Genomic DNA, 27172 nt, shown 5'->3' on the forward strand with positions numbered 1-27172 from the left:
GCAACAGATAACTAGAACAGATGAATCTGAACAGTACCATGTGCTCTCAAAACGATCCACCTTCATCTTACTGTCTTCCATGGTTTTGCCCTCTCCTCAGGAAGACTAAGTAAAAGCTTTATAGCTATTACAACTTATTTGAGCCAACCATCCTCTGTTGGTAATATTTACCACTTTGTGCTGGCTAGTCCTATGTCAATTTGATATAAGCTAGAGCCATTTAGGAGGAGGGAACTACAATTGAGAAAATACCTCCATCAGGTTGGCCTGAGGATAAAGATGTAGGGCATTTTCTTGATCCATGATTGATGTGGGAGAGTGCAGCTCATTGTGGGCTGTACCATGCTGGGCTGGTGGTCCTAGGTGCTGTAAGAAGGCAGGTTGTACAAGTCATGGGGAGCAAGCCAGGAAGCATCCTTCATGGCTTCTAGTTCCTGTCTCTGCATTCCTGTCTTGTTTGAGTTCCTGTCCCAACTTCCCTCAGTGATGGACCATTATCTGGACCTGGATGTATATGCAAACCCTTTCGACCCACTATGATTTAGTCATGGTGAATATCATGGCAATAGAAACTCTCAGAAATCAGCCCTATACTCGTGGGGTATTGCTGTGACAGACCTGGCTATGTTGTTTGGGAAGGATTGTGGAAGAACAGAAAAGCCATAGAGTATTCAGAGCTCAAGTAGTTGGCCCCAACATTTAATTGGGACTGGATTACAGGTTCAGAGGTTCAGTCTCTTATCATCAAGGTGGGAGCCTTGATAAGTGTCAAAAACAAACAAACAAACAAAGAATCAAACAAACAAAGAATCAGACAAACATAAGAGAAGGTAGCCTTTCCTGATACCACCCATGTGGCACAACAGGGACTCATATGTAGTGAGAAGGCAATAAATATATTTCAAATAAATTAATGTGAATTAGTATTGGAAGAATATTTGCATGGATGTATGATGGGCTTTATTGAGGTTTATGTTAAAAGTTGCCTTGGTAGTATGTGACCCAGGGCTTGTGTCACACAATAAAGTTAGTCTGAGAGATTCAGATTGGGTGTGGTCACAAGCAGTGATCCTGCAGTGTTTCAGTGTTTCAGTGCTCTAAGGTAACCTAGGGAATCTGAAATATCTAGTTAGGGACTGTAGTATTTGATGTTGATTGTCGATGTGACAAGACCAAGACTCATCTAGGAGACAAGCCTCTGGGGTTATCTATGAGGGGTTACCTAGATTAGGTTAGCTAAGATAGGAAGGTTCACTCTAAGTATGGGTGGATTTATGCCATGAACTGGGATTTTGGACTGAATAAAAAGAAGAAAGGTATCTAAGCTCTGATATTCACAGATCTGTGCTCTCTCTTCGGAAGCAATGTGACCAGTCACCTCATGCTTTCCGACACCCTGACTTCATTATCCTGATCAACTATGATGGAGTCAAAATAAACCCTTCTTTTAAGTTGCTTTGATCAGATGTTTTGTCATAACAAAAAGATAAGTCCCCAATACAGGAACATAGGTGAGTGTTGTCCCCAAGCAATTTAAGGGATTTTCCTGTTAGCTAATTCCCAAAGCCAGGGTTAAGTTCTACTGCTTCTTTAGATTATAACAAGCTATTCCTTATACCTTATAGGTGTCCACAACCTTTACCAACAGGATCCCACAGACACTTGCACAAACTAGGCTAGTGTTGTTCTCAGACAGCTTTGTTGTCCTCTTTCTTGGATTGGATGTCATTGATAGTAATGTCATGACACATGGTAAACATGTATCACATGGAACTCTTACTAATATCATTGTAAATATAATCTTTGTCAAAAATCATTCTGATTCAGTTGTCCCTTGAAGACATCAAAAATCATTGTTATGCATTTAAGTGTCCTATTTCCTTGATTTTTGTACAAAGTTAAGAATTATAAATTCACTTTTTAAGTTCAATCTCTCTCATGAAATATTTCCATCTCAGTCGTGTTTCTTTCTTGAAACTTCCATCTCTTGTATTACTAAGACATTTACTATTATATCCAATTTCTAACTTTTTTCCCTCACATGTCTCTAGTTGTTTTCTTGAATCCCTATAACAATTCAGTACCTTCGAGAGAGATGTCATACCACCTCTGTAACATCTCAAATATTCTACACAGAATTAAACAAAAGAGTAGATTTTTTTTTTTAAATGTACATTTTATTTTTGATGTTGTTGCTGTTGTTTCAAAGATGTTGGAAAAAACATTCCTCTGTTCAAATGGATCAAAAGGACAGGTCATGAAATATCATGAATGGATCTGGGTTGTTTCCAGGAAGGGATGAACATTTAGGTTCAACAGAACCAAAGGAGCTTCTGGCTACATGTCACATGTGTCCAGGATATGTGAAGTATCCAATATACATTCAGTAAAAGAACTGGTCTAAACAAATCATCCGATCATATGCCTTCTGCTCTATTTCTCATCACTGGGATGCTCCTGGAGATTCTGGGAAAGGACCAAATACCTACTGACAGGGGTTTTGCCTGACACCTCCCAGACTTCTCAGACGGCTAACAACAGCATCTGGGCTGGAATAGAATGTTGATAGACAACAGAAATACAGTGCTTAGGCAGGACTAAGAGAATGGAAAAATTGATTCATAGGAGGCCCATTCTGCCAATTCAGGGGCGGTTGGAGGAAGCGCTTTCAAAACACACTGTGTGGAGGCTGGCAGACGTGCCCAGGATGACATGCCAAAGCTTGCTGTCTCTGCATCTGAGACAGGGTGGGTTCTACCTGGCTGAATCATAACCTTCAAAGGTTATGGGACCGCCCAATTATCTGTACATCTGCCAATCTTTCAGCATGGTTTGAACTGATACTGTTAAGGCAGAGACCAAAGAGGGAAAAAGCAGTTCAGATATAAACAATTAGTAGGCAGGCTTATAGTTTGCACTTCAAAAACCACCACATAAGATATGCTACTTTATGCTAACTACCCTGTGCTTAGTAAACTCTAGCTCACATAGTAAATTCCCTGAGTGCAACTGTATTATCAAAGTTAAGTATTTAGGTTTCCCAGCCTTAATACTTATTTGCTGAACATGTCACTAGAACATGACCCTGATTTATTACATTGAGGATCAGTTTTGTAAATTACATATTGAATAATAGATTGCTTAGCAACTGCCACATACAGTGACTGTCCTATGGAAGGGGGTGGCTTAGCTTTTCTTGACTGTGAAAAAAAACCCAAACCAAACCTGTTTAACCAGATGACTTCATCGTATCCTAGTGATTAAGGGGAAAACAGAACAAAAGACTGATAAATGCAAGAAGATAGCTCTTCCTTGGGAGGATTGGTCCTTAGAGTGCTGAGGAGGGGTAGGTCATGACCCACTTGCAAGAGATGGAATGAGGCTATGATGAGAACTCAAAAGAAGATCTTTAACCTTGTGTCTGAAGTAGATGATGGAAAAGAAAACATGATGTGAATCATGTGAAAACATTGAAGTTATTGGCTCTCAGTTGAGAGAGAAAACAGAGCCATTGTGATTTAGAAGCAGTAAATGCAGTAAGTCTGTGCTGTCTGGATCAATGAAATGGATTATTTTGTAGTATTTTATTAAAGTATTCCAATTTCATAATAATTCTATGAAGAAGGATAGAAAGGACTTTACATTTTATTTTGTGGGAATTGGAAGATGCCTTCTCCCTCCTCATTTCTGGGGAATATACAGAAGAGATTCTAGACTCCCAGCTGCCACAAAAGGGTGGGTCAGTCTTTGTGACTGTGTATCCAGTGAGAAGAAAGAGGAGTTTGTGACAATGCACTGGGGCAGATGCTTTCCCGTGCAGATTCTTTCCATCTTGCTAATGTCAGGTCTGTCTGTGGTCAGAGGACACCTGAAAAGTCTTTGTCAAGAAAATCTTACACTTTGACTTGTCACATGTAGAGAGAAAGTAGAAACAGTCTCATGGGAAACTTCTGGTGTGTGCAAAAGACTGATAATTTTCAGACTGCAGGAATGTTATTCTTACTTAATCCATTTCTGCCACTCTACTGGGCACGGCAGAAACACTCAGGCTTGTGTAGCATGTTGGTGGTTCTGAGATGATTTTTCCAAACTTCAGAAAGTTGTATGGTTGTCCTAAAACACTGTGGTATGAATATTTATATAGATTTTTAGAATAAAATGTACACTTAGGGAAGAAATTTAGGAGTGAAATTTTATGTAGATTCTACTAGGATGATTAATTAATTATTCCAACTGTGGGCAAATGACAGAAGATGTGTAGAACCATGAAAGAGAAAATACTTAGCTTACTAATTATGAGGAAAACCAGAACAAGCAAAGAACAGAGTAGCAGTGGTGGGAAGAAATGCAAGATTTTTGTCATCTACAATAAGGAAGGACTTCCTAAACATGACACGCATGGACAAAATCCAAAGATAAATTTAGGGTTGTCATATACATACTAAGAAATCCTTTATATGAAAACAAACAAAACAAAAAACAAACACCATGAGTAACACTGAGAGAAGAAACTAATGGGGCCAGATAGATGACTCTATGGTCAAGAATGCATGGTAATTTGGACAAGAGTGTCATTGTGTCCCCTGGCCCTTGCTCCCAATATGCTTGAGTATTTGAACAGTTGGTTTCCTAGTTAGTGGCACTGTTTGGGCAGGTTTTAGAGGCCCAGCCTGTTGGCAGAAATAGGAAGGCATTTCTGGCCAGGCGGTGGTGGTGTACGCCTTTAATCCCAGCACTTGGGAGGCAGAGGCAGGCGGATTTCTGAGTTCGAGGCCAGCCTGGTCTACAAAGTGAGTTCCAGGACAGCCAGGACTACATAGAAACCCTGTCTTGAAAAGAAACCAAAAAAAAAAAAAAAAAAAAAAAAAAAAAAAAAAAAAAAAAAAAAAAAAGGAAGGCATTTCTGCAGGTGTCACATGAGGTAGTGAAATGATCTGCAAGAGGTAACAGTGAAACCATGGTCAGTTTGACTTAATCAGACTGGATCAAATTTTGGAAATCTGGTTCCAGGAGGTTTATTGTCAGTATATTTGAACACAGGACACTTTGGAAAACAGGTTTGTGGTATAATACAATCTCAGGTTCTCAAGAAGGAATAATTACATTGAAACTCAATTCAACCTAAGAAGATGGTTCCAGAGGTAGGCTACACGTATTAGCTTAAGGGCCTAGGGAAGGATCTGGTATGGTCTTGGTCATACAGATAGCATACAAATCATTTGGGTTTTTAGTCATCTCTGGTCCTGATTGTGGGAGCTCCTGGCTACACAGATGGTCTAAGGGTCATTTGGACTACTAGCAACCTCCAGTCCTGGTTGTAGGAGCTTGATATGGTCTGATCCAATAGATAATATAGACCACCAGGCTATTAATCACCTACAAGCCCCAGCTTTCTGGGTGTAAAAAAATAGGTTTTATGTCCATTCCTTTGAAAGAACAATCCTGTGCAATTAATATTCTTGTTTTTTTTCTGGAGATTTGTGGGTGCAAGGACCTTTGTGTTCCCAGCAGAAATGTATTGCTGGGGGTGTGCTTTGAGAGTTTATAACCTTGCCCAATGTCCAGTTCATTTTCTCTGCTTGTGTTTGAAGCTATGAGCTCTCAGTTCCTTACTTCTGTAACCATGCCTAGCCTTCCCATGCCAAACTCTTACCCTCCAGAACTGGAAGCCAAAATAAACTCTTTGTTCCTTGAGTTGTCTTTGGTCATGGTGTTCTATTACAGCAATGGAAAAGTAACTGACATAGAGTGTTTCCTGCTCCTACAGAGGACTGCCTGTAACTCTGGCTCCAGGAGATATAAAACCCTCTTCTAGCCTCTGTGAATACCTTTATACATGCACACACACACACACACACACACACACACACACACACACGTATAAATAAAAACAAAATATATCTTTAAAAATACGTCATCATAGGAGATGTTATAAAAGGAATAGATAATATTGCAAGAATCTAGCAAATGCTTTAGGGAAAAACAAGAGAAAAATGCTGAATTAGTCTTTCATTGCTATGACATAATACCCGACATAAGTTAAGACAAAACAGCAACAACGAAACAAAAAATAATCAAACAAAAAATTGATGTTGCCTCTTGGTGTTGGAGGTTGAATTCTGTGGTGATCTGGCTCCATTGCTTTTCAACCTAAATGTGAGACAGAAAACCAGGCTTAAGCATCTATAGTGAAGAAAAGCTGTTTACCTTATGTCAGCCAGGATAGCAGGACAAAGAGTGAGAGAGAAGGGATGAATGGCAAGAGCTAGACAGAGAGACAGAGAGACAGCGATACTGGAACAAGATAGATCTTTCAAAGGTGCACCTCCAACTATGTTGCTCCAAAAACATGACCTTAATAAGGGGTTCATTTTTTGAAGTCATCATCTTTATGGTTCAGTTATCTCTCGATAACACCAACTTACAGGGACTAAATCTGAGACATATGAGCTCTTTGGGAGAGCCCTTCATGTCTAAATGTCAACACATATACATAGCCAACAAACATATAAAATAAAATTCAGTAATGATGAGGTAAGTTGAAGTTAAAAGTATTTACTTTATACTTTAAGTATTAACTTACTTAAGGAATAAACAACAGTTCAAATTATAGGAAGAAACTTATACTTATTGTCTCAAAATACCAGATTTACCCAGTCTTTTTTCTTATATCTTTGATCTTAGGGATTATCTGAAGATGTAGGAGCATACAAACCAAGATGGACATGTGAGATACTCAGAGGTCCTTCATGCATAACAAAAATGGAAACAATTCAAATATCTGCATTCAAGTATTAGTTTACAAATGAGGGCACAGCCATACAATGTACTCATTTAAAAATGATAAAATAAAAAGAAATTCTTTAATATGGAGAAATATCCATGATATATTGGTCAAAAAAAGAGTCACAAATTAACAAATCATATAACAGCTTAGTAGATATTCAGTTTGTGCACATAAAAGGTTTGCATGAATGTCTTCCTCAACACAGTTATGGATTGCTTGACAATGAAGAATGACAGTGTTTTGAGGAACACTTCCTTGAGAAATCTGGTACGAACATCATAGAGTATACTTATGCAAACCTTGATCTATAGGCCAATCGCTCAACATGGCCTCTGAATGTCATCAAGAGACATGGTAAATACAAGATGCAGGACACTATTGTTAACTCAGTGATCATATGGTACCAGAATGTTATGTAAGATGTTGTTGACTGACATAATGCTAAGTGGTACAGCACATGATTATATTTTATTATATAACTTCTCAAGTGTATGGAAGGATGCCAGCCTAATGGACATCCTTGCATTTCCTATCTGGATTCAAACCTGAGGTTTTGCTCCATTTGCTTTATTTTTCTGTACACACAAGTATACACATGTCTCCCTGCATACTCCATAGCACTGATTTGCCTGATTAGTGACCTTTCTGTAACTAATAATTAAGACCCAGATTCTGCTTGAACAAGTTAACTGGTGAAGACCTCATTTCCACCAAGTGCAAGATGCCATGTTTTCAGTTACACCATCTAACAAACTTTCTCCTTAAGTGAACTAAAATCTGCATGTTTTGGTGATTGTAAAACATTGTTTAGAGATTATATTTTTCTTCAGATGAAAATTATTAAGTGTAAAATTTATTCATTTAAGTCAAGTTGAAGATATCCCTGTTGTAGCGTCCATGTTATAAACAGTGACAGTAGCAAAGCTTTTGCAGTATTTCAAAAAAGCTAAATGGCATGTGTTTAAGACTTAAGGACTAGAAGGCTCTTAGGGGGAAAGCCAAGTACCTCATCAACAGGATGAGCTCACCTGAGAAACAGCTTTCTCTTGAGCAACCACTAAATAGAAACAGGGCCCTGGGAAAATTTCAGCCTGTCAGGGAGGCAGATGCTAGATCTGACAGGCAGGCTGGCATCCTTCCAAGCTCTCCTTCAGAGTTCAGCTTCCCTTTCTCAATCTCTCCATTTCACCCAGCTTCCCCACATTACCAGAAGTGTCTGATCATTCTCTTGTTACTCTTTGTTTTTTTTTTTTTTGTTTGTTTTGTTTTGTTTATTGGTTTTTTTTTTTTTTTTTGGTATGTTGCGAATAATCTCGTGTGGATGGTTGTGGTCAACTCTCTTTGCAGTCTAACTGTTCCTAGAGTGTCTGGGGTCTATGTGTGTGAGAACACATTGGAGTGAAAGATGACTTTTAGCAGGTGTTGAGACAGGATTTCCTGCTGTTTTCCCTCCTCCTATTTGCCCGGGCCTTCTTTCTTTCCCCTTTTGGCTTTCTTATTCTTTCTTTCTTTTTTCCTTTTTTAAATTGGATATTTTATTTATTTACAATACAGATGTCATCCCCTTTCCCCATTTCCCCTCCCTAGAACCCCCTATCCTATACACCCTCTTCCTTTATGCTTTTATACCATTTTTATTACATGCATGTATTAAGGTCAGTTCTAGGTTGAGGGTCTAGCAATACAATAGATGCAAATAGTCAAAGAACAAGCAAGGCATTAAACCCAATTACGTGAACACTCCCGTGATCACTGTTTCTAAGGGCTCATCCGGATGACCAAAGTATCTGAGCCTACTTTCCTGTCCTAGCCCAAGGTCATTTTCTTGTCTGAAGCCTAGTTTCTTGTTTTAGCCTAATGAATCTAAATTTTAGATGTCTGAAATTACTTCTTTGTTCTGGCCTAATATTTAGATTCCTGCCTGAGATTACTTCTTTGTTGTCATTCTTTCTTTCTTATTTCCTTCACATTTTTCTCCTCTTCCCACTAGAAGATGCTTTTGAGATTTTTTTCCCTGTGAAAACTTTGTCTGTCTCTTCCTAGGTTTGGTAGTTCAACTATAAAATCAGATTGTTATCTTCAGACTTGTCTATTAGATTCTCTCCTAAACAATCAGTCTTCTCACTCTGTCTCACCTGTAAGACAGAATACTCCTGTGGAGGCAAAGTTCCATTTGTCTCTGTCTCTACAATAGCACTTAGACAGTGAGTTAATGATTATTAGAGATGTCAGCATGGATTTAGGTGAACTGAATACTGATTTCCTGCTCTCCCTTCCAATCATGCTATGGTCGTTTTAGTGCCAGCCCTCCAGGGTTAGGACTTGAATGATCAGAAGTGTCATGTTCTACAAAATGGACATGTATGACTTTATAATGTACATAGGTAGAAAGGAACTTTCAGCCTTCATTTCATTATAATGGCTTATTAGAGATGGTACATTTAGGTTGGAGAAATGGCTCAGCAGGCAGAAGCAATGACTGCTCTTCCAGAGGTCCTGAGTTCAGTTCCCAGCACCCACTTGCAGTTCCAGGGGATCTGTCATCCTCACACACACATAAAAACACAAGCAAAACACCAAATGCACATAAAATTAAAATAAATAAATCTAAAAATTGATTGGTACATTTAAAAATAGTAATAACTTATTATTTTCCTTAGTTAATTCATTTTTTGTGCTATTACATATATACTATAGTATAGAATATACACCATACATGTTATCATACCACACACACACACACACACACACACACACACACACACACACACACACGCGTATGCATGCACACATTTAAGTCCAAAGCTTACACCAAGTCCATGGACTCTTGTCAATCTTACTATACTTTTGTTTCACGAGTCATTAAAGATTAGAATTAAGAACTTGTGAACGTCAGTTGAATTTCTATTCAAATATAACAAAATGAAATCAGCGTCAGTGAAGAGACATGAGATCATTGAAAAGGAAACATAATACAATCAGGGAATGTTTTTAAGCTTTGTTACAGAAGCAAATGAACCATGGACGGGAAGAGTCAAAACTTCAAAGATACTTATGCTGCTGGGCTCTCTGTCAACTCTAGAGCAGCAGATGTCTGCCAAAATGTTTCAACAGAAACAGTAAACCAGAATTATTAATGAGTAACAGAGGTAATGCATAAAGTTTCTATAAAGATTATTTTAGATGTTCTATGGTTTGAGATGAATAAACAGTCTCTTATGCTGAGTCAGAAGGATGGCTTGATAGCACCCCAAGGATAATTCTGAAACTTTAACTCTATACATCTCACACATTATGCTCAGATTTCATGTAGTTTCCACTACACCTGAGATAGTTCTGTACCCATTTCAGTAATGTCTGTGTATATAGATTAAAACATTTGCTTTTCACATTAGTAGAGCTTGCTTTAGCTAAGATTTCCTGCTTATCTTGGGAGAAAACCCTAATTAAAATTTACAGAAAACCATGCCAGGAAGTCAACATCTCTATACTAAGCACCTACTAGGTGCAGGACAGTATGTTGGACACCAAAGATACTGGAAACGTGTTGGACAATCAGCCTCAGGCTGTCAGGCTGTGGACTAATGTTAGTATTGCATGCATGTAATGCATCAGTAAACAGATGTGAAAGAAAGTTAGTAGGACAAGATAAAGCCCACCAATTGGCATGTGAGGGGTGATGCTGATGGTGGCATAACATCATTAGCATATATAGTTCTGTTTTGGAAGATGCTGGAGTTCATTTTAGTGGAGAGGAGTGTTAAAAGTGGATGGACTGATGTACTGCAAAGCAGCCTCAACCTAGGAAGGAACCTAAATAGTTAAAAAGCATCAGAATTCATGTTAGATGCTTGCAGAACTCCATTGTTTGCATGAGGATAATCCAGAGCAGGTGATGTAGATTTTGCTGGAATAATGACCTTGTCCGCTTTGCCGGCTGTGTACCTGCTGGTTATTATAGTCAGATGATAAACTGTAAATTACCTGAGAATTTGAGAGTTGTCTGATTGGATTTGGGTGCAACTACCATTTTCTCTATACAGCGTTGACCCAATGATTTGTGTTATTTTTTTTTTATTGGATATTTTATTTACATTTCAGATGTTATCCCCTTTACCCATATCTCCCCCCACCCAGAACCCCCCTATCCCATTCCCGTCCTCTTGCTTCTATGAGGATGGGCTCCCACCCACCTTCTCACTCCCACCTCCCTGCCTTTGAATTCCCCCACATTGGGGCATCCAGCCTTCACAAAATCAAGGACCTCCTCCCCCACCTATGCCCCACAAGGCCATCCTCTCCTACATATATAGCTGGAGCCATGGGTCCTTCCTTATGTGCTCCCAGGCTGGTGGTTTAGACCCTGGGAGCTCTGGTTGGTTGGTATTGTTGCTCTCCCCATGGAGCCGCAAACCCTTTCTGCTCCTTCAGTCTTCTCTCTAACTCTGCCATTGGGAACCCCATGAACAGTTCAATGGTTAGCTGTGAGCATCTGCCTCTGTATATGTCAGGCTCTGGCAGACCTCTAAGGAGACAGTTATATCAGGCTCCTGTCAGCATGCACTTCCTGGTATCCACATCAGCATCTACCTTTGTTGACTGCACATGGGATGGATACCCAGGTGGAATAGTCTCCCGATGGCCTCTCCTTCAGTTTCTGTCCCACACTTTGTCACCATATTTGCTCTCATAAATATTTTGTTACTCCTTCTAAGGACCAAAGTGCCCACACTTTGATCTTCCTTCTGCATGAGCTTCATGTGGTCTGTGAGTTGTATCTTGGGTATTGTGAGCTTTTGGGCTAGTATCCACTTATCAGTGAATGCATACCATGTGTGTTCTTTTGTGATTGGGTTAACTCACTCAGGATGATATTTTCTAGTTCCATCCATTTGCCTAAGAATTTTATGAATTCATTGTTTTTAATAGCTGAGTAATACTCCATTGTGTAAATGTAACACATTTTCTGTATCCATTCCTCTGTTGAAGGACATCTGAGTTCTTTTCAGCTTATGGCTATTATAAATAAGGGTGCTATGAACACAGTGGAGCATATGTCCTTGTTAAATGTTGAAGTATTTTCTGGGTATATGCCCAGGAGTGGTATAACTGGGTCCTCAGGTAATGCTATGTCCAGTTTTCTGAGGAACTGACAGACTGACTTCCAGAGTGGTTGTACAAACTTGCAATCCCACCAACAATGGAGAAGTGTTCTTTCTTCACATCCTCTCTAGCATCTGCTATCACCTGAGATTTGCTCTTAGCCATTCTGACTAGTTTGTGGTAGGACCTCAGGGCTGTTTTGATTTGCATTTCCCTGATGACTAAGGACGCTGAACATTTCTTTAGGTGCTTCTCAGCCATTAAAGTTTCTCAGTTGAGAATTCTTTGTTTAGCTCTGTACCCATTTTTAATAGGGTTATTTGTTTGGGGTCTAATTTCTTGAGTTCTTTGTATATATTGGATATTAGCTCTCTATTGGATGTAAGATTGGTAAAGATCTTTTTCCAGTCTGTTGGTTGCCATTTTGTCCTATTGATAGTGTCCTTTGCTTTACAGAAGCTTTGCAATTTTGTAAGGTCCCATTTGTCAATTCTTGGTCTTAGAGCATAAGCCATTGGTGTTCTGTTCAGGAACTTTCCCCCTGTGCCCAGGTATTCGAGGTTCTTCCCCACCTTCTCTTCTATTAGTTCCAGTGTATCTGGTTTTATGTGGAGGTCCTTGATCCACTTGAGCTTTGTGCAAGGAGATAAGAATGGGTTAATTTGCATTCTTCTACATGCTGACCTCTAGTTGAACCAGCACCATCTGTGGAAAATGCCATCCTTTTATCCACTGGATAGTTTTAGCTCCTTTGTCAAAGATCAAGTGACCATAGGTGTGTGGGCTCATTTCTGGGTCTTCAGTTGTATTCCATTGATCTTCCTGCCTGTCTCTGTACCAATACCATGCAGTTTTATTGCTCTGTAGTACAGTTTGAGGTCAGGGACGGTGATTCCCCCAGAAGTTCTTTTATTGTTGAGAGTAGTTCTAGCTATCCTGGGTTGTATGTTATTCCTAATGAATTTGCAAATTGCTCTTTCTATCTCAAAGAAGAATTGAATTGGAATTTTGATGGGGATTGTATTGAATCTGTAGATTGCTTTCTACAAGATGGTCATTTTTACTATATTAATCCTGCCAATCCAGGAGCATGGGAGATTTTTCTATCTTCTGATTGTCTTTGATTTCTTTCTTCAGAGACTTGAAGTTCTTGTCATACAGATCTTTCACTTGCTTGGTTAGATTCACACCAAGGTATTTTACATTATTTGTGGCTATTGTGAAGGGTGTCTTTCCCCTAATTTCTTTCTCAGCCTTATTTATCCTTTGAGTAGAGAAAGGCTATTGATTTGTTTGAATTAATTTTATATCCGGCCATTTTGCCGAGGTTGTTTATCAGGTTTAGGAGTTCTCTGGTAACACTTTGGGGTCACTTAAGTATACTATCATATTATCTGTAAATAGTTATATTTTGACTTCTTCCTTTCTTATTTGTATCCCTTTGATTTCCCTTTGTTGTCTAATTGCCCTGGCTAGGACTTCCAGTACAACATTGAATAGGTAGGGAGAGAGTGGGCAACCTTGTCTAGTCCCTGATTTTAGTGGGATTGCTTCAAGTCTCTCTCCATTTAGTTTGATGTTGGCCACTGGCTTTCTGTATATTCCTTTTACTATGTTTAGGTATGGGCCTTGAATTCCTGATCTTTCCAAGACTTTTACCATGAAGGGATGTTGAATTTTGTCAAATGTTTTCTCAGCATCTAGTGAGATGACCATGTGGTTTTTCTCTTTGAGTTTATTTATGTAGTGGATTACATTGATGGATTTCTGAATATTGAACCATCCCTGCATTCCTGGGATAAAGCCTACTTGATCATGATGGATGATTGTTTTGATGTGTTCTTGGATTCAGTTTGTGAGATTTTTATTGAATATTTTTGCATCAATATTCATAAGGGAGATTGGTCTGAAGTTTTCTTTCTTTGATATGTCCTTGTGTGGTGAAGGTATGAGCGTAATTGTGGCTTCATAAAACGAATTGGGTAGGGTTTCTTCTGTTTCTATTTAGTGGAATAGTTTGAAGAGAATTGGCATTAGGTCTTCCTGGAAGGTCTGATAGGATTCTGCACTAAAACCATCTGGTCCTGGGCTTTTTTTGGTGGGGAGACTTTTAATGACTGCTTCTATTTCTTCAGGAATTATGGGACTGTTTAGATGGTTTATCTGCTTCTGACTTAACTTTGGTATGTGGTATCTGTCTAGAAAGTTGTCCATTTCATCCATATTTTCCAATTTTGTTGAGTATAGGTTTTTACAGTAGGATCTGATGATTTTTTTAAAAAAATTTCCTCAGTTTCTGTTGTTATGTCTCCCTTTTCAGTTTGATTTTATTAATTTGGATACTGTCTCTGTGCCCTCTGGTTAGTATGGCTAAGGGTTTATCTATCTTGTTGATTTTCTCAAAGAACCAGCTCTTGGTTTTGTTGATACTTTGTATAGTTTTTTTTTTTTTATTTCTACTTGGTTGACTTCAGCCCTGCGTTTGATTATTTCTTGCTGTATACTCTTGGTTGTATTTGCTTCTTTTTGTTCTAGAGCTTTCAGGTGTGATGTCAGGTTGCTAGTATATATTCTTTCCAGTTTCTTTTTGTAGGCACTTAGAGCCATGAGTTTTCCTCTTAAGCACTGCTTCCATCGTGTCCTGTAAGTTTTGGTATGAAAAGCCTTCATTTTCTTTAAATTCTAAAAAGTCTTTAATTTCTTTCTTTTTTTCTTCCTCAACCAAGTAATCATCGAGTAGAGTGTTGTTCAGTTTCCTCAGGCTTTCAATTATTTTTGTTATTATTGAAGACCAGCCTTAGTCCATGGTGATCTGATAGGATGCAAGGGATTATTTCAATCTTTTTGTGTCTGTTGAGGCCTGTTTTGTGAGCAACTATATGGTCTATTTTGGAGAAGGTACCATGAGGTGCTGAGAAAAGTTATATTCTTTTGTTTTAAAAATGAAATGTTCTATAGATATCTGTTAAATCCATTTGGTTCATAACTTCTGTTAGTTTCACTGTGTCTCTGTTTAGTTTCTGTTTCCATGATTTTTGTATTGCTGAGAGTGGGGTGTTGAAATCCCCCACTATTATTGTGTGAAGTGCAATGTGTGCTTTGAGCTTTAGTAAGGTTTCTTTTATGAATGTTGGTGCCCTTGCATTTGGAGCATAGATGTTCAGAATTGAGAGTTCATCTTGGTGGATTTTTCCTTTGACCAGTATGAAGTATCCTTCCTTATCTTTTTTGATAACTTTTGGTTGAAAGTTGATTTTATTTGATATTAGAATGGCTACTCCAGCTTGTTTCTTGGGACCTTTTGCTTGGAAAATTGTTTTCCATCCTTTTACTCTGAAGTAGTTTCTGTCTTTGTCACTGAGGTGCGTTTCTTGTATGCAGCAAAATTCTGGGTTCTGTTTACATATCTAGTCTGTTAGTCCACCTCTTTTTATTAGGGAATTGAATCCATTGATGTTAAGAGATATTAAGGAAAAAATGATTGTTGCTTCCTGTTATTTTTGTTATTAGAGGTAGAATTATGTTTGTGTAGCTTTCTTCCTTTGGGTTTGTTGGAAGATTACTTTCTTGCTTTTTCTAGGTTGTAGTTTCCCTCCTTGTGTTGGAGTTTTCCATCTATTATCCTTTGAAGTGCTGGATTTGTGGAAAGATATTGTGTGAATTTGGTTTTGTCATGGAATATCTTGGTTTCTCCATCTATAGTGATTGAGAGTTTTGCTGGGTATAGTAGTCTGGGCTGGCATTTGTGTTCTCTTAGGGTCTGTATGATATCACTCCAGGATCTTCTGGCTTTTATAGTCTCTGGTGAGAAGTCTGGTGTGATTCTTATAGGTCTGCCTTTATATGTTAATTGACCTTTTCCCTTACTGCTTTTAATATTTTTTCTTTGTTTTGTGTGTTTGATGTTTTGATTATTATGTGACAGGAGGAATTTCTTTTCTGGTCTAGTCTATTTGGAGTTCTGTAGGCTTCTTGTATGTTCATGGGCATCTCTTTCTTTAGGTTAGGAAAGTTTTCCTCTATAAATTTGTTGAAGATATTTACTGGCCCTTTAAGTTGGGAATCTTCACTCTCATCTATACCTATTATCTTTAGGTTTGGTCTTCTCATTGTATCCTAGATTTCCTGGATATTTTGGGTTGGGAGCTTTTTGCATTTTGCATTTTCTTTGACAGTTGTGTCAATGTTTTCCATGGTGTCTTTTGCACATGAGATTCTCTCTTGTATGTCTTGTATTCTTTTGATGAGGCTCTCATCAATGACTCGTGATCTCTTTCCTAGATCTTTCGTGATCTAACTCCAGGGTAGTCTCCCTTTGAGATTTCTTTATTGTTTCTACTTCTATTTTTAGATCCTGGATGGTTTTGTTTAGTTCCTTCTCCTGTTTGGTTGTTTTTTTCTTGCAATTTTAAAGGGATTTTTGTGTTTCCTGTTTAAGGGCTTCTACCTGTTTACCTGTGTTCTCTTGTATTTCTTTAAGAGAGTTATTTATGTCCTTCTTAAAGTCTTCTATCATCATCAAGAGAATTGATTTTAAATCTGAATCCTGCTTTTCTGGTAAGATGGCATGTCTAGTACTTACTACGGTTGGAAAAATCGGTTCTGATGATGGCAGGTAACCTTGGTTTCTGTTGCCTATGTTCTTGCACTTGTCTTTCACCATCTGGTTATCTCTAGTGTTACCTGCATTCATTGTCCCTGACTGGAGCTTGTCTTTCTAGTTATCTTGCTTGTGTTAGAACCCCTCAGAGTCCAGATGTCTCTGCGATCCTGTGATCCTGAGCTCCTGTGTGGAAGAGCTCCTGGGACTCAGGCTGCCTCTGGGATCCTGAAATCCTGCTGCTCTGAGTGCAGTGGTTCCTTTGCTGTTCTGAGTGCAGTGGTTCCTTTGCTGCTCTGAGTGCAGTGGTTCCTCTAGGATGGGTCAGGATATGGTGTCTTCATGTGAGCAGACCATCTAGGAGTCTCATGATTTGTGTTCTTAAATAAAAGTAATTATTTATCTCTATTTTATGTAGATGCATGTTTTAACTGAATGTATTTATGTACATTACATGTGTGCTTAGTACCTGTGTAAGATGTCAGATCTCCTAGACTGGAGTTACAGTTTTTTTTTTTTTTTTTTTTTTTTTTTTAATTCAGGGTTTATCTGTGTAGCCCTGGCTGTCCTGGAACTCACTCTGTAGACCAGGCTGGCCTTGAACTCAGAAATCCGCCTGCCTCTGCCTCCCAAGAGCTGGGATTAAAGGTGTGCGCCACCACTGCCCGGTGAGTTACAGTTTTTAAACTGTCCTGTGGGTAGTGAGACTTGAACCTGTGTCCTTTGCAAAAGCAGCATGTTCTTTTAACCATAGAGCCCTCTCTCCAGCTCCTGATTTATATTCTTAGCTGCACACTTTTCTCACCACAAATACTTCACATAGCTGACCTTATTGGTGGGGTATTTATTTTGGGAATTCTTTTCCAATGCTTCTCACACAAATCAAAATTCAGGTTAGTTTACAGAGGAAAGATAAATATCAGGCATATTTTATACAAATATTTGACTCTATGTTAACTTCACCTAGTATATGTGATTACTCTTTGCCAACTTGTATTAATATTAATTTGCCATTTCATTGCAGCTTATTACATTTCTTTAGAATTTGAGGTGTACTGTTTTTCCAATTAATTGTGCCTCAGTTGTCTTCTGTGGGGATTTTTTTCCAACTAACTTGAAGGGGATGATAATTAACTTTACTTTGTGTTCAAAGGCACAATCTTGGAGATTGCAGGTTTTCATTATTCAGCCCGATTCCACATAGCAACAGCAGCTATGATCTGGTTCAATTAATTACATTAATAACTTCCAAGAGATCAGTCTTCAGAAGAGGGTAGATTGTAAAATAGGACTTTGTAATAAATCATAATTTTGGAATGGTGTACCCGAAACACACACACACACACACACACACACACACACACACACACACACCATACACAAACACTGCATTTAGAAACAGACACAGACAAAATACTTTTCTAACATGATGAATTCAGGATCATCCATTGAAAAGTGAGTTGGAAAGTGGAGATCAGTATGGTCCTTGCCTGGGATGGAGAGAACCACTTACGCAGCTCTGACTCACAGAAGGCTTTGCCATACAGAAAAGTTGATAATTCTGAGCTCAAACTCACTGTATCTTGAGCTATTGCTCTGCCTGTCAGTGCATGGCTTCCCTTCTGTAAAGTGCAGGTAATGTCCTTAAGACTAAGCTAATGCTCTGTAAATGTCAACGTCTCCCTTCCTCACGGTTGCATTTTAAAGGTGAAGAAGCTTCATGTGTTTGAATACTCCCAAGCCTGTCATGATGTTTCGAAAGGTTATAGAATCTTTCAGAGGTAGAACCTCGATGGGTGAAGTATGTCACTAAGGACAGTCCTTGAAGGTTTTTAGCTTGGTCTTGTTTCCTGTTCTCCCCCGAGGTTTCTGACTATAGGCACAATGGGACCAACCACCACATGCTTCTGCCACAGCGCCTTCTCCCCAATAATTGGCTGTATGTCCTTAAGCAATATGGCAGACACGTCCTCCCTTCCATAAGTTACCTATTGTTGGCTTTATGCTCCCAGCAGTGAGAAATGGAACGTACTCATGTTGAGCAAATTGTCAGTCTAACAACTACTCAAAGCTTGTACTCTTTGGAAAACAACCCTGTTAAAGCAAAGAATAGTGTCAGAAAAATGAACAAATGAACCTAAAGGAAAGATTTTCACCAATGTCAGGAGAAAAACCAGGTAAAAGAAAGATAAGCTTAGATGGAAAGGAAAGAAGTTAGAGGCATTACTAGAAAACTGAGTGGATAATGTTTGAAAAATTCCTGGTAAAAGAAATGCCAGGTTGCTTCTCGATGCTGCATTCATCATGCTAATGTTAAGCCAAGTCTTAGTGGGCTCTCAGTGGGCAGAGCTGGCTGGCTGCTGGGATTTTGGTTCCTAGGACAGGAAGGATGTTACCAGGTACTTCAGGAGCCAGACCTGGAGCTTGGTTGACTGGCACATGTGATTCTCTAGAATGCTCCTGTGAATGTCAGGGACTTCCTTTTTCCAGGATGCTTGTGTTAGTCACTTTTCTGTGCCTGTGATGAAAACATCATGACCAAAATCAGCTTGAGGAAGAGAGTGCATTTTGGCTTACGGCTCCAGAGGGATAGAAATCCAACTTAGTGGGTGGAGGTGTAGCAGCAAGTGGCAGGCATGGCTGCTACCCTAGGAAGCCAAAAGCTCACATCTTTAGCTGCAAGCCCAAAGAACATGGAGCAAATGTGAAGTGGCTTCAGGCTTTTGATCTGAAGCTTTCTTCTTTTGCAGGGCTTGGGCTTACCAGATACTCTGATGAAATGTCAGGGCAGTTGACAGGAACCCATGTTCCTGTAAACAACCTCAAACTCTCCTGCAAACAACAACCTAGTGAAACTCACTGGGACAGACAGACAGACAGACACACACACACGCACACACACATACACCATGAAAGTAGATGGAGAGCTAGTTCTGGAGAGGGAGTGGTTTAGTGAGAATGGGAGATGGGTAAGAAAGAACAAGGTTGTATACATATGATTGAAATATATTATGCACGCATATGAAAATGTCATAATAAAACCCATTGTTACACACGATTAATGTATGTGAAGAAAACATTATAAAATCTACCTTACTGAAAGTATAGACTGTAAGGTTTGAAAAGCATCAGTTAGGAACCCCATTTTGTCTCCATTTTTGTAGCATGGGCCACCTGTCACAGAAGACACTGCTGAGCTGTGTGGTCCAAAGGCTGTGGGCAGGGGACGTGGGGAATGTGGAGCTCATTGGTGGGTGGAAATTTTATATTAGGGAGCACTTATAAAACTCTCTCAGATAGCAGATAAAAAATGTGTTTCTGTGCAAAGGCACAGATTTAAAAATTAGACTATGTTTCTTGCTCCTAAATGGTGAAAAACACAAATTACTTCTGGAAGAGAGTAAGATTCAGATAGGAAAAAAAATTAAAATTCTGTTAAATCTTGTAAGAAAATTTTAACTACTCAGAAAATTATGCAAATACAACAGTTGTATGGCGTTGATGCAGGGGGACCAGGAATTCAAAGTCATCCTTACATAAGGAGTTTGAGACCAGCTTTGACTCCATTAGAAGCTGTCTCAAAAACAAAACAAAGCTGAAAAGAAAATAAAGAAAACAATAAATTTAGTAGAATCTGGGCAGTGTTGGCACGCACCTGGTGCACACCTTTAATCCCAGCACTCGGCTGAAGCAGGTGGATATCAGTGAGTTTCAGGACAGCCTGGTCTACAGACTGAGTTCCAGGATAGCCAAGACTACATAGAGAAACCCTCCCTCAATAAAAGAAAACAAAAGAGTAGAATTATATATCTTGGGGTGGTAGCTTTCTTTTATTATAAATATTAAATTTTTTTCTAAAATAGAGGTTCAAAGTTTTAAGAATTGGCTTCTGTTCTCATCCCTGGCACTGATCTGAGTGGCAGTAATTTGAAGGATGAGGGAAAATTCCTGGCTGAGATTTATGAAGTTAAACCTGGAATGACTTCCAGATAGAGAAAACCAGGTGTTTGAGTCATCAAGGCCTCGATATCACCGGGACACTCTGGAAGGAGAACGGTGAGTATGGACAGGATGAAGGAGCTATGTGAGCTCAGCGGGGTGAGTTTGAGAGCTTGGGATGGCACAAGGCTATGGTGGCCAGGAGGGTGATCCACGGGTAAAGTGTGAGGGAGAACAGGAGACAGATGGAGGAGTTTCCTATAACACTCAACGTAACTGAGTTCTTCAGAGACACACTCTTAGTTTCTAGGAGATTCACATGGTAGCTTCTTATACTATCTTTTAAAAAATATTTATTTATTTTTACTCGTTCACTGCTCCCCCTTCCAGTCACTCCCTCCCACAATTCTTCCCCCTTTCTCTTCTGAGTGGGTGGGGGCCCCGTTGGGTATCTTCCCATCTTGGTACATCAAGTCTCTGTGAGGCTAGGGGCATCCTCTTCCACTGAGGCCAGACGAGGCCAGAAGAACATATCCCACATACAGACAACGGCTTTTGGGATAGACTCCATTCCATTTATTCGAGACCCACATGAAGACCAAGCTGCACATCTGCTACATATGTGCGAGGAGGCCTAGGTCCGGGTAGTGTATGCCCTTTGGTTGGTGGTTAAGTTTCTGAGAGCCTCAAGGGTCCAGGTTAGTTAACTCTGTTGGTCTTCCTATGGGGTTCCTAGCCCCTTAGAGGCTGCAATCCTTCCTCTGTTTTTCCATAAGAATCCACAAGTTCCATCCACTCTTTGGCTGTGGGTCTCTGCATCTGTCTGTGTCATTGCTGGAGGGAGCCTCTCAGAAGACAGCCATGCTAGACTCCTGTCTGCAAGCATAACAGAGTATCATTAATGTGTCAGGGGTTGGTGCTTGCCTATGGGATGGGTCTCAAGTTGGGCCAATTATTGGTTGGCTGTTGCCTCAGTCTCTGCTCTGTCCCTTGTCCCTGCATTTCTTGTAGTCAGGATAAATTTTGGGTTGAAAGTTTGGTGGGTGGGTTGGTGTCCTTATTGCTCCATTGGGGTTCCTGCCTGGCTTAAAGGAGCCATGGCTCATGGCATTAGGGATGTGGAACCTAAAGAGGCCACTTTCTTAAGTTGCCTGTAATTGGATGCTTTGTCTTCTTTCTCTGTCCACTGGAATACTAATTGAGATTTGGCTTGATCCCAAGTCACTGAGATAACATTGAAAAGCTTGTGCTGACAGAATGAAGATGACAGTTGGGGTTCTTTGACTGATGAATTCAGAGTAACCTATCGACTCGCATTGATATCCTCCAAAGGTCAAGGGTATCGGTCAGCTCTCCTTTCTGAAAGAGATGGATTGCCCAACACTAGCTAAAATCTCCAGGCTTCCGTGTGGAAAATCTGAAAGGGCTTGCTCACCCCCACCTTTCCCCCTTTTAGGTTGACTTCTGTCCCAGTTTGCAAACCCTGTTTTGAATTTAGCCTTAGTGCCATTGGCCTCTGTCCTGTTGCTGTTTCTGTGAACTGTGCTCTGTGGCTAGGTTTGATCTTTGCCGTTCCTCTGTTCAGAGTGGTCTCTCCTTTCCTTTGCTTTCTGATGGCCTTTTGAGAATCAGTTCATCATATTCATGAGGATCAGTTCAAAGAGAGGGATTTCTAATTTCACTGTGATGGAGTTGCCAACATAATTAATTCAGCATTAAATTATATTGCCCTCACGACAGTGATAATACCATATGATATAAAAAGACCCTGGGTGACCGTCACAAAGTCAAATCTGTGACCTTTAATATACAGTAGGATTATAAAGACATTTTCATATTGCTTGTATTTTAATTGGGGGAGAGTTTATCAAGTTAACAAAGTGCCATTATTAAATAGCACTGTTTGCCCAGGGACTGAAGAGATGGCTCCGTGTTTAAGCAGACTGGCAACTCTTTCACAGGGGCAGGGGATTCTGTTCTCAGAACCTACACAAGTGGCTCACAACCATCTGTAATGTCAGTTTTTAGGGACTCTGACACTCTCTTCTGGCCTCTGTAGGTACTGCATGCACGAGGTGCACCCTCGTACATGCAGACCACACACTCACATACAAAATAAAAATTAAAAACTACTGCATATCAAATAAATTTTACCTTGTAAAAATTTAATATTACTAAGAAAATTTGAAAAATATTTGCTAGCATTGGCTTCATCTGCCTAGAGAGTGGCTTGTAACTGACTCCTTTTAGAAGGAAGTGAATCCTTTGAGGTACCTCTGCACCAGATAGCATGCTTACTACCTTCAGTGTTAAATGAGTAAAGCAGCTTATGATCAGATTTCTCCCAGATTCAAACACACATACTGGTACACACTAGTCCAGCCACACTCGTTTTAAGATCTAGGAAGTAGAATCTTAACGTACCTTAGGCTCATTCAGGAAACACACACTCACACAGAGTCTGCACAAGGAGATGTTTTTCAATAGAGCTGAGAACGTGCCAAGGTTTTTATCAGCTGACTTTTAGAGATAGCCTTTGTAAAATTCAAATACATTAAAGAGTGGCTTTTAAAACTAGGCATTTCCCTCAGGGACCTTCTCTCCCTCAGACTGATGACTGACTGAGTACCACACCACGAGGAAAACGCTCCTGAGTTCAGCATCCTCTTGGTCATATTTATTTTGATAGGAAAACCACCTGAAGAGTCTCCCAAATATTTGCTACCTCTTGTTCCCTGAAAATTAAGTAGCATTTAAAAGCTCAGAAAAGCAATTACCCTTTGCTTTAAAAGTATTCAATGGTAGAACACTTGCCCAACCATATGCAAGGTTCAAGGTTCAGTGCCTAGCTAAACACACACACACACACACACACACACACACACACACACACACACACACACACGAGAGAATCCTTTCAGCTTTAAACTTTTAGTAGGTTAGTAAATATGCTTACATGCATTAAAGCAAAAATGTATAGTATGTGAAGTTATTTAACCCCTCCCCCAAAACATGGTCATAGGATAAAACCATTTTTATCACCAAGAATGTAAAACCCACTAAGGCAATAATCATATACTTCAATACACCTTTAGTTAGAAAACCAGGAAGGACAACTTCCATGATGTGCTTCTAAATCCAGGTAAAAGGTGACTTGGTTAATTAAGATTTGGAGCTCATAGGTAATTCTATCATTTTCTGCTCTTTTAAATATTGATTGTTGTGGGAGTTATTTCTAAAGTAGCTGATGTTAACTCTGCATGGTAAGTTTGAAATTCCTTTTGAAATCTCCCCCTCCCTTGTTGGGAACTGCACTAGCCCACGTTCAGGCGCCAAAAATGTTGAGGCCTAAGCTGGAGCCTCACTTTGGGCGGCCAAAAATGTCGAGGCCCTCTGCACTCCACGCTTGGTGGCCCCTGTTTCCTGGCCCAAGCTGCTGCTCCGGTCCGCTGGTTGGGGTTCAGCAAGAGAGAGAGGATGGACCTTTAAGTCATGCCCTTAGGTCTTGTCTCTAAAATCTGATCTCTAAGTCACACCTTTAAGTCACACATCTTTAATCTCACACACCCAAGGTATCTAAACCAAGATGTTATCAGAGTGTGCTCAGCTGTTGTAGGCTGATATAAAACAAGTCTCATGTCAGGGTATATGGCTCAAGATGGCTGCAAAGCTGATAGCCGCTTTCTGCTAAAAGTCAGCTCCCAACACTCCCTCGACTCTCTCTGGTGTGCACGCAAACACACTGTGTGTGTGTGTGTGTGTGTGTGTGTGTGTGTGTGTTTTATTTTTTCAGGTATGCTCTCCCTAAGTTGTCTAGTCAGGCCTTGCACTTGCAATCTGTGTGTCTCAGCCTTCTGGGCAAGTGGGATTACAGGCAAGCCTATTTCCCAGGTTTTATATTTTATTGAGATTTTTCCCTCTTTTGTTGAGGAGATTTTAGAGCATATCAGCCTCATTAGGTGTTCCATATCCTTTCATTTCTTTTGTATTTTCTGTGGTGATCTTTCCCTGTACCACTTTGATAATTTTATTCTTTTGTTTTCAGCTCATTAATTCTCTTATCAACTGTTTAATCTAGTCAGCGATTATTCGTTCATCTCTAAATACCAGTATATCACTATAACTTTTATGCCTTAAGTTCTGTTTGGTTTATCCTATTGTGTACTTTTCTTTGTTAAAATTAATACTTTTGGCCTGGTGTGTAGTGTGTACCTCTAATTCCAGCACCTCAGAGCTGAAGAATCAAAACTGTAAGGTCATTGTTGGCCTCATAGCAGGTTCAAGGTCAGCCTAGGTTATGTGCATGAGACCCAACTTCGACAAAACAAAAACGACAGAACAAATAAACAAAAACCCAAATCTGAATTTTGAGGGAACTTTTTATTTATTTACTTTTTTAATTTTTGTTTTTGTTTTTTGAGACAGACTCTTTCTATGTAGTCGAGACTATCTTGGAACTCACTATACAGACTAGGCTAGCCTTGAACCCACAGGGATCCACCTGTCTCTGTCTCCCAAGCTCTGGGATTAGTAGTCTGCATTAGGACACCTGGCTTTGAGGGACAGTGTCGTGCCCCGCTTGTCCAGCAAGGAAGACGCGACAAACCGGATTCTTCTCAACAGCCTTTATTGGAAGCACTCTTTTAGGTTTCTGGGAGAGACTCACTGGAATGCTCAGAATGGGCTACTTATATACCCCCAGCCCTGGGCGTGGCAAAGCACATGGAGGTGTCCGATTGGTCAATTTGCAATGACTCATTAGCATACTCATTAGCATACCCCGCCCGGGCGGGGTGATTGGCCAGGTTCGTGGTACCCTAGTTGTACCTCATTTGCATGCCCCGTTTGGGAGGGGCTGGAGTCAAGTTCCTAAGTGCACTGCACATGCGCAGTGCACTGATAGTTTTCCCTGAAAGCCTTGAGTAGCCGCCATCTTGGATAGTCGCCTCAGCGGCTGACGGGCGAATGTCAGCTTGTCAGCCGCTTTTGAGGCTGGGGCGCTGCTTCTCTCGGCTGGCAGCCACAGCCGCGTTTAGTCCGTGGCGCCGAGAGAAAAAACGGGCAGCCGCTTTGAAGCGGTGGCTGCGCTGTGAGAGAAAAAACCGGCAGCGGCAGCAGTGCCGCCGCTTTTCAAGCTGACAGACCTGCGGTGCCTTCCAGCCGTCAGGTCTGTCAGGTCAGCTTCCTACAGGACAGTCCTTGTGCACATTAACGGAGATGTGAGAGCGTCACGATCTGGGCTCCAGGCAGCTCTAAGTCTTTCCTCAGTTTTCTCACCTGAATAATTTTTTACTGTGCTAAACAATGTATATAGAAAGCTAAAATTAATGTGGGGCATAGAATACAGTCATCATAAGCCTTCCTAATTGTGTACTTTCCTTTAGCAAGGAATAGAGAAAACCAGCATTCCCAGACCGTCTCATTATAAATACAGAAGTTAATTAGTATGGCATTCATTACAAGGTGCATTTTATCCCTGCAGAGGTTGAGCCACTTCCTGTTTAACCACATATGTATTTTTGGTTTGTTGATTTTAAACAGAGAAAGTTTGTTCCTCTGGCCGGCAAGGCTTCCAAAACTCTGTTTAATATCTAAATCTCTTTTCAACAAGAGACAGAACTCTCCAGAAAAGTGACCGGAGGAATGTAAGTGTTTGTTTCCTTTCCGTGATTAGTTAGTACTCAGTGAAAACACTGGATATAAAGCATAAATTTCATGTGCCTAAGCAGAAGTCACAGCCTTTCCCTCCTTCCCTCCCTCCCTCCCTCCCTCCCTCCCTTCCTCCCTCCCTCCAAGGCTTGTTTAATGAACAGAGTGGATAAAAATCCACTCTGAGGACTGGAGAGATGGCTCAGTGGTTAGTGTTAAGCACACATGTATCTTACTGCTTCAGAGGACCCAAGTTAGGATCCCAACACCCATATCTGAAGGCTCACAGCTGCACTGAAGTCTAGCTCCAAGGGATCCAACAGTCTCTTCTGGCCTCTGAAGGTCCCTGAACATACTTGTGCATGTACTCACCCACACACATATACACACAGTTGAAAATAAACATGCAATCTGGTCTGGACCATTCTTTGACCACATATTACTGCTATGTTGGTAGATGCTCAAGAGTTATAAACTGGCTTCCTGATGTCACTGACATCTGTCAGGATAGAAAGCTGAAGGCTGAGTCTATCAAAGGATTTAGGATTTCAAAGTGCTTGTGCTTCAAAGGAAGAAAGTTCATTTTTATTTATGTAATATACACTTGTTAATAACAGTTTAATAACAAGCACTCCAGGTTCAGCTCTTGGTTGGCTGCTCCTTCATGTGGGCTTGGGAGAAGTATTTGATCTTAGTTTCTTCATTTGTAAAACAAAGATGAAGAGGATTGATGTAGAGTATAGTATATATGTATTCACGTATGTATATGCATCACTCACATTAACACAGCGAAATTTTTCTTTTAAAGGAAGTCTTCAGAAGTTCAAAATTTGAAATTGTGCCTCAGTGTCTATGGGGTCTGGTTCTAGGACCCATGGACACCGGTATCTGCCCATGGTCAAGTCCCTTATGTGACATACAATTTATAATCAGCCTTCTATGCACATTAAATCATCCTTAGATCACTCACACTGGCTTGCACAGGCAAATATGGTATGAATTGTTTTTTTCTGCCTGCATTGTTTAGAAAATGATAACAAAAATAAGTGTGAGACCTCAGTATTTTTTATGACTGTTTTTGATCTGTGGTTGGT

The 27172-nt window shown here is 40.0% G+C and overlaps 1 long non-coding RNA gene and 1 other non-coding gene across 2 annotated transcripts in view; one reads left to right on the top strand and one right to left on the bottom strand.

The window, feature by feature from the left end:
• LOC117707516 (uncharacterized) overlaps nt 1–27172 on the top strand; it is a 126285-nt gene that overhangs the window by 86255 nt on the left and 12858 nt on the right. The gene's annotated exons all lie outside the window — the stretch shown is intronic.
• On the bottom strand, nt 20983–22989 carry LOC143441904 (uncharacterized). The gene is made up of 2 exons (XR_013109657.1): nt 22854–22989; nt 20983–21305 (listed from the first exon to the last, which is right to left on the bottom strand). It is a non-coding gene; the product is annotated as an uncharacterized LOC143441904 (long non-coding RNA).

This window comes from Arvicanthis niloticus, chromosome 4, assembly GCF_011762505.2.
Source record: "Arvicanthis niloticus isolate mArvNil1 chromosome 4, mArvNil1.pat.X, whole genome shotgun sequence".
Classification (NCBI taxonomy): Eukaryota; Metazoa; Chordata; class Mammalia; order Rodentia; family Muridae; genus Arvicanthis; species Arvicanthis niloticus.